Source organism: Palaemon carinicauda, chromosome 9, assembly GCF_036898095.1.
Source record: "Palaemon carinicauda isolate YSFRI2023 chromosome 9, ASM3689809v2, whole genome shotgun sequence".
In the NCBI taxonomy this organism is placed as follows: Eukaryota; Metazoa; Arthropoda; class Malacostraca; order Decapoda; family Palaemonidae; genus Palaemon; species Palaemon carinicauda.
Window position 1 is genome coordinate 110,181,045 of NC_090733.1, and position 10,000 is coordinate 110,191,044.

At 34.0% G+C, this 10,000-nt stretch overlaps 1 long non-coding RNA gene across 1 annotated transcript in view; it reads left to right on the forward strand.

The window, feature by feature from the left end:
• LOC137646831 (uncharacterized) overlaps positions 1-9,424 on the forward strand; it is a 384,799-nt gene extending 375,375 nt beyond the window's left edge. Inside the window, exon 3 of the long non-coding RNA XR_011045473.1 lies at positions 9,306-9,424. This is a non-coding gene — a long non-coding RNA (uncharacterized lncRNA). The remainder of the gene's footprint in view (positions 1-9,305) is intronic.
• Positions 9,425-10,000: the final 576 nt, after the last annotated feature.

Sequence of the window (10,000 nt, forward strand, 5' to 3'; positions counted from 1 at the left end):
TAGTTTGCAACCTCAGTTGGAAATACTTCTAGTACATAATCTACATACATATTATGTGTGTATATATATATATATATATATATATATATATATATATATATATATAATATATATATATATATATATATAATATATATATATATAATATGTATATAATATATATATATATATATATATATATATATATATATATATATATATATATATATATATATATATATATATATATACATACATATACCAAGCACTTCCCCCAATTTTTGGGGGTAGCCGACATCAAACAAATGAAACAAAAAAGGGGACCTCTCCTCTCTACGTTCCTCCCAGCCTGACAAGAGACTCAACCGAGTTCGGCTGGTACTGTTAGGGTGCCACAGCCTACCCTCCCCCGTTATCCACCACAGATGAATCTTCATAATGCTGAATCCCCTACTGCTGCTACCTCCGTAGTCATCTAAGGCACCGGAGGAAGCAGCAGGGCCTACTGGAACTGCGTCACAATGGCTCGCCATTCATTCCTATTTCTAGCATGCTCTCTTGCCTTGCTCACATCTATCCTCCTATCACCCAGAGCTTTTTGCACTCCATCCATCCACCCAAACCTTGGCCTTCCTCTTGTACTTCTCCCATCAACTCTTGCATTCATCCCCTTCTTTAGCATTCTCTCAACATGGCAAAACCACCTCAACACATTCACATCCACTCTAACTGCTAACTAATTTCTCACATCCGTTCTCACCCACACCATTTTGTTCCTAACCCTATCTACTCGAGATACACCAGCCATACTCCTTAGGCACTTTATCTCAAACACATTCAATTTCTGTCTCTCCGTCACTTTCATTCCACACAGATCCAATCCATACATCACAGTTGGTACAATCACTTTCTCATATAGAACTCTCTTTACATTCATGCCCAATCCTCTATTTTTTACTACTACCTTAAATGCCCCCAACACTTTGCACCCTTCATTCACTCTCTGATGTACATCTGCTTCCACTCCACCATTTGCTGCAACAACAGACCCCAAGTACTTAAACTGATCCACCTCCTCAAGTAACTCTCCATTCAACATGATATTCAACCCTGCACCACCTGCCCTTCTCGTACATCTCATAACCTTACTCTTACCCACATTAACTCTCAACTTCCTTCTCTCACACACCCGTCCAAATTCTGTCACTAATTGGCCAAGCTTCTCTTCTGCATCTGCAACCAGTACAGTATCATCCGCAAACAACAACCGATTTACCTCCCATCCATGGCCATTCTCGTCTACCAGTTTTAATCCTCGTCCAAGCACTCGAGCATTCACCTCTCTCACCACTACATGAACATACAAGTTAAACAACCACGGTGACATCACACATCCCTGTCTCAGCACCACTCTCACCGGAAACCAATCGCTCACTTCATTTCCTATCTTAACACATGCTTTACTACCTTTGTAGAAATATTTCACTGCTTGCAACAACCTTCCACCAACTCCATATAACCTCATCACATTCCACATTGCTTCCCTATCAACTCTATCATATGCTTTCTCCAGATGCATAAACGCAACATACACCTCCTTACCTTTTGCTAAATATTTCTCGCATATCTGCCTAACTGTAAAAATCTGATTCATACAACCCCTAACTTTTCTAATACCACCCTGTACTTCTAAGATTGCATTCTCTGTTTTATTCTTAATCCTATTAATCAGTACTCTACCATACACTTTTCCAACTACACTCATGCACATCTCCCTTACCCTTATATAGTGGTACAATACATGCACAAACCCAATCTACTGGTACCATTGACAAATCAAAACACATATCAAACAATCTCACCAACCATTCAAGTACAGTCACACCCCCTTCCTTCAACATCTCGGCTCTCACACCATCCATACCAGATGCTTTTCCTACTCTCGTTTCATCTAGTGCTCTCCTCACTTCCTCTATTGTAATCTCTCTCATTCTCATCTCCCATCACCGGCACCTCAACACCTGCAACAGCAATTATAACTGCCTTCCTATTGTCCTCAACATTCGGTAAACTTTCAAAATATTCCGCCCACCTTTTCCTTGCCTCCTCTCCTTTTAACAGCCTTCCATTTCCATCTTTCACTGTCTCTTCAATTCTTGAGCCAGCCTTCCTTACTCTCTTCACTTCTTTCCAAAACTTCTTCTTATTCTCTTCATATGAATGACCCAATCCCTGACCCCACCTCAGGTCAGCTGCCCTATTTGCCTCACTTACCTTGCACTTTACTTCCACACTTTTCTCTCTATATTTTTCATACTTCTCTACACTATTACTCTGCAGTCATTCTTCAAAAGCCCTCTTTTTCTCTTACACTTTCACCTTCACTCCTTCATTCCACCATTCACTGCCCCTCCTCATGCTGCCTCCAACAACCTTCTTGCCACACACATCTCTTGCAATCCCAAAAAAAATTTCTTTTACTAACTTCCACTCCTCCTCTAAATTACCAGTTTTTCTTACTTTCACTTCGTCATATGCCATTTTCAACCTCTATTGATATTTACTTTTTACCCCTGGTTTTATTAGCTCTTCAACCTTCACTAGCTCCCTTTTACATCCACCTACTCTATTCCCCCACTCTTTTGCTACAACTAATTTTCCTTCCACCAAAAAATGATCAGACATACCGTTAGCCATACCCCTAAACACGTGCACGTCTTTCAATCTTCCAAACATTTTTTTAGTTATCAACACATAATCCATTAATGCCCTTTCTACTACTCTTTCATTTGCCACTCTTACCCATGTATACTTGTTTTTATCTTTCTTTTTGAAAAAGCTAGAACTTATCACCATCTCTTGCTCAACACACATATCTACCAGTCTCTCACCACTCTCATTTTCACCTGGTATGCCATTCTTCCCTATGACATCTTCTACCTCTCCAGCACCCACTCTAGCATTTAAGTCACCCATGACAACTACATAATTCCTCCTACCCAGTACTTCTACACACTTAGTAAATTCATTCCAGAACTCATTCCGCTCTTCTTCACTTTTCTCACTACCTGGCCCATACGCACTGACAAAAGCCCAACATTCCCTACCCAACCTAACCCATACCCACATTAACCTAGATGATATCTCCTTCCATTTCAATACTTTACCTGTCATCCATTCACTCAGCAAAAAAGCCACACCTTCTCTTGCTCTTCCTCTTTCAATCCCAGACACTCTACCAGACATTTCACCAAACATCACTTCACCCTTCCCTTTTATCTTTGTCTCACACAGGCCAATACATCCATCCTTCTATTTCTAAACATACTTCCAATCTCATATCTTTTACTCTCTATTGTACCACATCCACGCACATTCAAACACCCCAAAACTCTTTGCTGATGTCTCACAGGATTGTAAATACAGGAGAGGGGGTTCCCAGCCCCCTCGTCCCGTCCCTTTTAGTCTCCTCTTACGACACGCAAGGATAACGTTGGCGCTATTCTAATTGTTTTAATGCCCTCGTGGCCCTATACATATATATATATATATATATATATATATATATATATGTATATATATATATGTGTGTATATATATATATGTGTGTGTATATATATATATGTGTATATATATATATATATGTGTATATGTATATATATATATATATATGTATATATACTGTATATGTATATATATATATATATATGTATGTATATATACATACATGTATATATATATATATACTGTATATGTATATATATGTATATATTTATATATGTATATATATATACATACATGTATATATATACTGTATATGTATATATATATGTATATATTTATATATGTATATATATATATATATATATATACATGTATATATATATACTGTATATGTATATATATATATGTATATATTTATATATGTATATATATATACATACATGTATATATATATACTGTATATGTATATATATATATATATATAGTATACTGTGTATATTCTTTAACCCTTTGTAAGTGGGTATATCTTAACATGGTGAAAGGGTTTGCGTATCTCTATGTATTAATCAGGGCCACCCATACTAGGTTGGTTTGATATGATCGGTCAGACGAAAACATCCCACCATTACCAATCCGCACTGGCCAACGTGGTGATGGAAACTGGCCAAACACCAGGCATGAATTCACATGTCTGAGTCCTTTGTCCTGTAGTATACTAGAAAAGGTTGCAGCTATCGTGTGAGTGTGTATGTATATGTATATATATATATATATATATATATATATATATATATATATATATAGATAGGTAGATTGATGGTATTATACCTTTTTCTAGTGTTAACACACATCTATAGAACAACAAGGAAACCCTTTTGTTTTTTCTAATTCTCATAGTCCAAACGAACCAGTAACGAATATGCATTCTTAATTCTTTTTTTTTTATGTATCATTCTTTTAATCGTTAGCTGCAGTAATTCTCTTTGTGCTCCCATTTTAATCTTCGGGTTGATTCCGCTGCAATCTGCGTTTCAGAAAAACAATTTCACAACAAGGCTTCCTCCCGCTATTCCTTTCTAACTCGAGTCTTTTGAAGTTCATCTCATTTTAATGGGTATCTTTGCTTTGGATTTCAGCTGCGGGGTTAACAGGTATAGCTCGCACGCGCGTCTGCGCCCTTTGCTTTGGTTTCTGTGTATGTGGTTTTCCATGAATCCTTATTTTTTCACTTATTTCTAAAAGAGTGCATCGAGATTTTATCATTGCCTCTTTGGAATATGTTGAAATATCTCGCTGCAAGTGTTGTTGATTTGCTTTGTATGAAATTATTTATCACTTATTAATTGTTCATTTTTTATGGCGTCTGATAAGAAGTGAATGATACACCATCCCGCCTGATTTATTAATATACCCGTTTGTTATTACTTTTTATTACTATTTATACCTGATTGAGAAAATTCCTGCCATGAAAATATTTGTATTTTTCAGAGAACGCTTTGATGTCTGCTAATTGTTACAAGACTTTTCTGCTTTTGCTCCTAGATTTATTAATTTTCATATTTTCCTTGTATTTTATTTCTATTTGTTTTTCCAGTGTGTATTTACCCTTAGGAATCTGACATAGCAAATAAATGGACTTGTATTGCTTTGGCTATTCAATTTGTATATGTCTGCAATGTTAGAAATGATAATTGATCTTAGGAATTTGTTTTTTTAGTATTCAGTTAAAATCATTTTTTTGATATTTTTTTTTATTGAAACAACGGAAATGATGAAGATGATATTATCAATAATCTGGTTTACATATTGAAATTCATGCCTATTAAATATACACAACAACAACAACAATAATAATAATAATAATAATAATAATAATAATAATAATAATAATAATCTTCCCTAAAAGATAAAGAGCAATTGTCTGGCTATATATATACTCATACATGGATAGCAAGCAGAAAATACATTTTAACACACCTCAGAAATTTAAAAAGTATTAAGAAATTTCATTTTAGAATTTTTAGATAAAGTGACTAAAAGAAGCACGAAAATTACTCGGGAATATAGAAAATCAGTTGAAATACCGAAGTTCAAGGAGAGAGAGAGATCTTGCTATTTTAATATTCTAGCATCGTTGTGTATCATATTTAGATCTACTGGGTTACTGCTACTTCTCTATGTAACCTTAGATCCCCTGAAGCTGGTTCTCATGTTTAATGGGTGGATATAGAAAAATCCTTTTAGTGGAGTACTAGCAGTTTTCTTTTGTCATCGTCTACGACTGGCGTTATGAACCAGAGTAAGTATTTTTAATGTTCTAATAAAGTGATATTGGCGTAACATAGATATGAAAGGCGACCGTGTTACCTTTACGGCTCATACAAAGCAGCTGTAACCAAGTTTGAATTGCATAGACTGTGGCTGTAACCAAGGAAAGTGAATATAATATTTTAGCGAATGGGACCTTTTATTGTACTTGTTTCGGCATAATGTATATGAAAATTACTGGTAAAAAATAATCCGAAAAATGTCTTATGCACTCTAGTCTACTTAATTCAATGGTCTTCCTAATCTGGTTATTGCATCGGTAGAATTTCGAAAGTTCAAACTTGCAGTAAATATTTTCATATTAAACACTGACAAAAGTCTACTTTTATAGTTTGTATATGAAAAATCTGTTTCAATTTTGTCATTGGTCTTAGAATATTATTTAAAATGGTTCATTACTTATACAGTTCATTTTATCTGTTTCCTTTCCTCACTGGGCTATTTTTTCCATCATCATCATCATCTCTACAAAAAAAGTTTTGAAGCCAGTTTTCTCAAAACTTGAAAAGTTTGTAGAAAAACTACATATACTTTTTTTATTATTATAACTGACTGATCCTTGTTATTCAAACATGAATTGATAGGGAATTTTGTAACCTAAATATGGAAAATCATTTTCCAAACAAACGAAAAAGTCACAATTGAAAGTATTTTGTATACATCGATGAAATGGTACATGTAAAAAATTCAATTACCGTGAAAATTTTCTCGTCCAAAATTTTTACATTTAAAAATCGACTAAGAAACAAAAAGAAAAATTATATAGTTTGAAGTAACTGCAGAATAACATTGTTTTAATGGGAGTCTGTCACACTCCTTTATTTTATAAGATCATGAAGCTGTTGCTTCTTACTTAAGATCTTTTGATCTGACGGTACGATTCATGGAAATAACAAAACTTTATACATTCTAAAGGGGGCTAGGAAATAAATCTTATGGTTTAGGAAAAAACATTTTTAAAAAGTTGCCTTTTCAGAAAGTTGATTGATCTGCCTTGACAGAATTTTGTAATCCCAGATACCTTAATTTTTATCTATTTGGAGTGAATTACTAGATTTTTTTTTCAGCATCCGGAACTCTTTAAACTTCTTTAAGTCATTTGCATTCCAAGAAGAAGAGTATTTAATGAGTTTGGATATATGATAACATCATCAGAGGGAACATAAATCCACGGATTATTATTATTATTATTATTATTATTATTATTATTACAAGGTAGGTTATAACACTAGTTGGAAAAGCAAGATGTTATAACCCCAAGGGCTGCGGTAGGGAAAAATAGCCCAGGGAGGAAACGAAACAAGGGAATAAATAAACTATAATAGAAAAATAAACAATCAAGGTAGAAAATACAATACATAACATTAAATTAGATCCTTCACATATATAAAAAGAAATTAAAAACAAAACAAAAGGAAGAGAAATAAGATAGAACAGCGTACCCGAGTGTAAAGACTAGTGGAAGACTATGGTACAGGGGGTATGGAACTACCCAAAACCAAAGAACAATGGGTTGATTTAGATGTATCCCTCTCCTAGAAGAGCTGCTTACCATAGCTAGTCTCTCTTCTACTTATAGTTGGCTCTTTAATTCGTTATTGGTTGTTTTCAATTCAGTTGCCTATGCATTATCGTATTCCTCTTCACATGATTACATTATCCAGGGGAAAGTTGTGCTTTATTCAAATGGCCTATTTGTCTTATTTTTAACTAATAAAGTTATTAACAGAAATAGTTATCGTAATGTTAGTCAACATAATGTTACTTGTGAAAATTACAGAAATTTATAAAGTTATAATTTCAACATTTAAGAGATATTACGGATACGAGTTCAGTAGACTAATCAAAGATCGTACCAGGCAAAAAAAACAAAATCTCGAGTTATATAACAATGAAACATTATTTGACACGGAAACGAAATACCTTACGCGAGACAACGATATTCACAGCATTAATTAGTTTCTGGAAGTACCAAAATTACAAGGTAATTAACTCTCTCTCTCTCTCTCTCTCTCTCTCTCTCTCTCTCTCTCTCTCTCTCTCTCTCTCTCTCTCTCTCTCTCTCTCTCTCTATTTGGATCCGATACTATAAACGCTTTTTCGAACATTGTCTTTCACTCTAAAAGCGAATTAATTCTCTTCTGTAAATTATATCTTTGAAATTTAATTAAAAAAGATTATTGACATCAATTCTAACTCTAGCATCAATCTTTTCTTATTACACCTATTAACCTGAGGGAGAAAAGGTTTTATTCATTATCGAGTTCGAAATAAGGCTTCATTATTTTGCAGACATCATGGATTCTATTATCTACAGTGGAAACTTGAGAAAATGTAGGTAATTAAAGCATGCTTTCCTTCTCCTGTTTAATTAACATCAGCAAAGGCGTTATGTATGTCACAATTAGTTCATTCATTGTTCATTTCTCGTCGACGAACAGTTGAAAAGCAAAATGGGCTAATTTTATTATAATTAATGGGGATCAAATATCAGCTATTGTTGGCTGATAGGTCATTTTTGAGAAACGATATCTGAATATACGTACTTTCTCTCTCTCTCTCTCTCTCTCTCTCTCTCTCTCTCTCTCTCTCTCTCTCTCTCTCTCTCTCTCTCTCTCTCTCTCTCTCTCTCTCTCTCTCTCTCTCGAATAGGATGTAAGAATATCCTGATTTCTTTTGATATTTTACATAAGCTAGTTTTCAACTCCTTTGCAGGTTACTTCCCTCGATATCTTGAGCAGAGAGTTATCCATTAATCAATTCTTATTGAAGAGAAATTGAGATTGCCTCGTTGACTTTAAATATTAATCTTCGAATCTTCTACGGAGTTTCGGTTGTGAATTTGTTAGGTGTTGCATTAGATATATTATTTAAAGTTTGATATTTATCATACATTTGCTCTTTGGTTTGGTATCGCAAAAATATACCATTAATATGTTCCTTTCTCATGACACAAATCATTTTCATATAATCCTGCGGTGCCTAACTTTTACCAGTGTTTGGATTCATTTTCCAGGTAATATTATAAATATATTTTTCCCACCCTTCCAAAGCAGGGTCGTTAAAGGGGGGCTACAGAGGGTCTCACCCTCCGTGACTATAGTAGTGAACAGAATTTCGACTTTATTATACTCCCAGGGTAGGTTATGTTTGGGGGAATTGGGCTCGGGCTATATTCCCCCAATACAGATCACATAAAGAGGGGAGGTTAAGTAAACATAAAAGTGTACCCTATTGTTTTTTTTTTAATAAGTTTAAAATATTCACCCTTTTGTGATTGCCGAGTCTCATTGCAACCCCTTTCGACTAACCGAGACCCGTTTTTTAAACAATTGTAAGTTAAGTGGCTTTTTAGCACACTTCTATTATCAACTAAGATAACATTTTATCCACAACAGTTAAATTCAGATAAAGTAACCATACTAGTTATTATATCTCTGAATCTTTTTTTATTTTTCAAACGGCATGATTTTCATGACGGTTATTATTTTCAGGTCAGTTGCAATCCAACCTTTTCTTGGCGTCACAAAAGATTATTCAATATCTTGGAGTGCAATACTCATTATATGTCCTACTGTGACCTTTCCATCAGCTCGTCGTATATTGTAAGGTAAATGTCTTTTAATGTTTCTTTGTTCCTTCCACAATATTTAAACTTTTATTAACTATTTCTCCTGATAACATCATTAGTTTCAAGTTTCTCTTCAGAAATAACATTATTTGAATTTGGTACGCCAGGGTTTTGTTATAACGATTTGGTTATTGTTTCCAAAAATAGAATTTAGAATTCCTCTGATTAATTTTTGGATTATATGCACTTCTGTATTGGGAATCTAGAGCACACCAGTTTTCCCGATTTAGTTATTTTACGCCGGTGATGATCTTAAAATAGAAATTATCTAAGCCTATCAGGATAGGCTTAGCTGTTGTGATACATAGTTCCAGTGTTTTGACTTGAATTACCTGCCTATTACAATTACGTTGATTTAATTATTCACTTACTTGCCTACTTGCTTAATACTTACATATCTTTTTATCTACATATCTTAAAATCAATTTTCCTGTTTATTTATGTATATATATATATATATATATATATATATATATACGTGTGTGTCTTGTTCACTGATATACGTGATTTATTCAATTAATTCATGTTCTTAATCTAATTATTTTATCAGACTCCTTT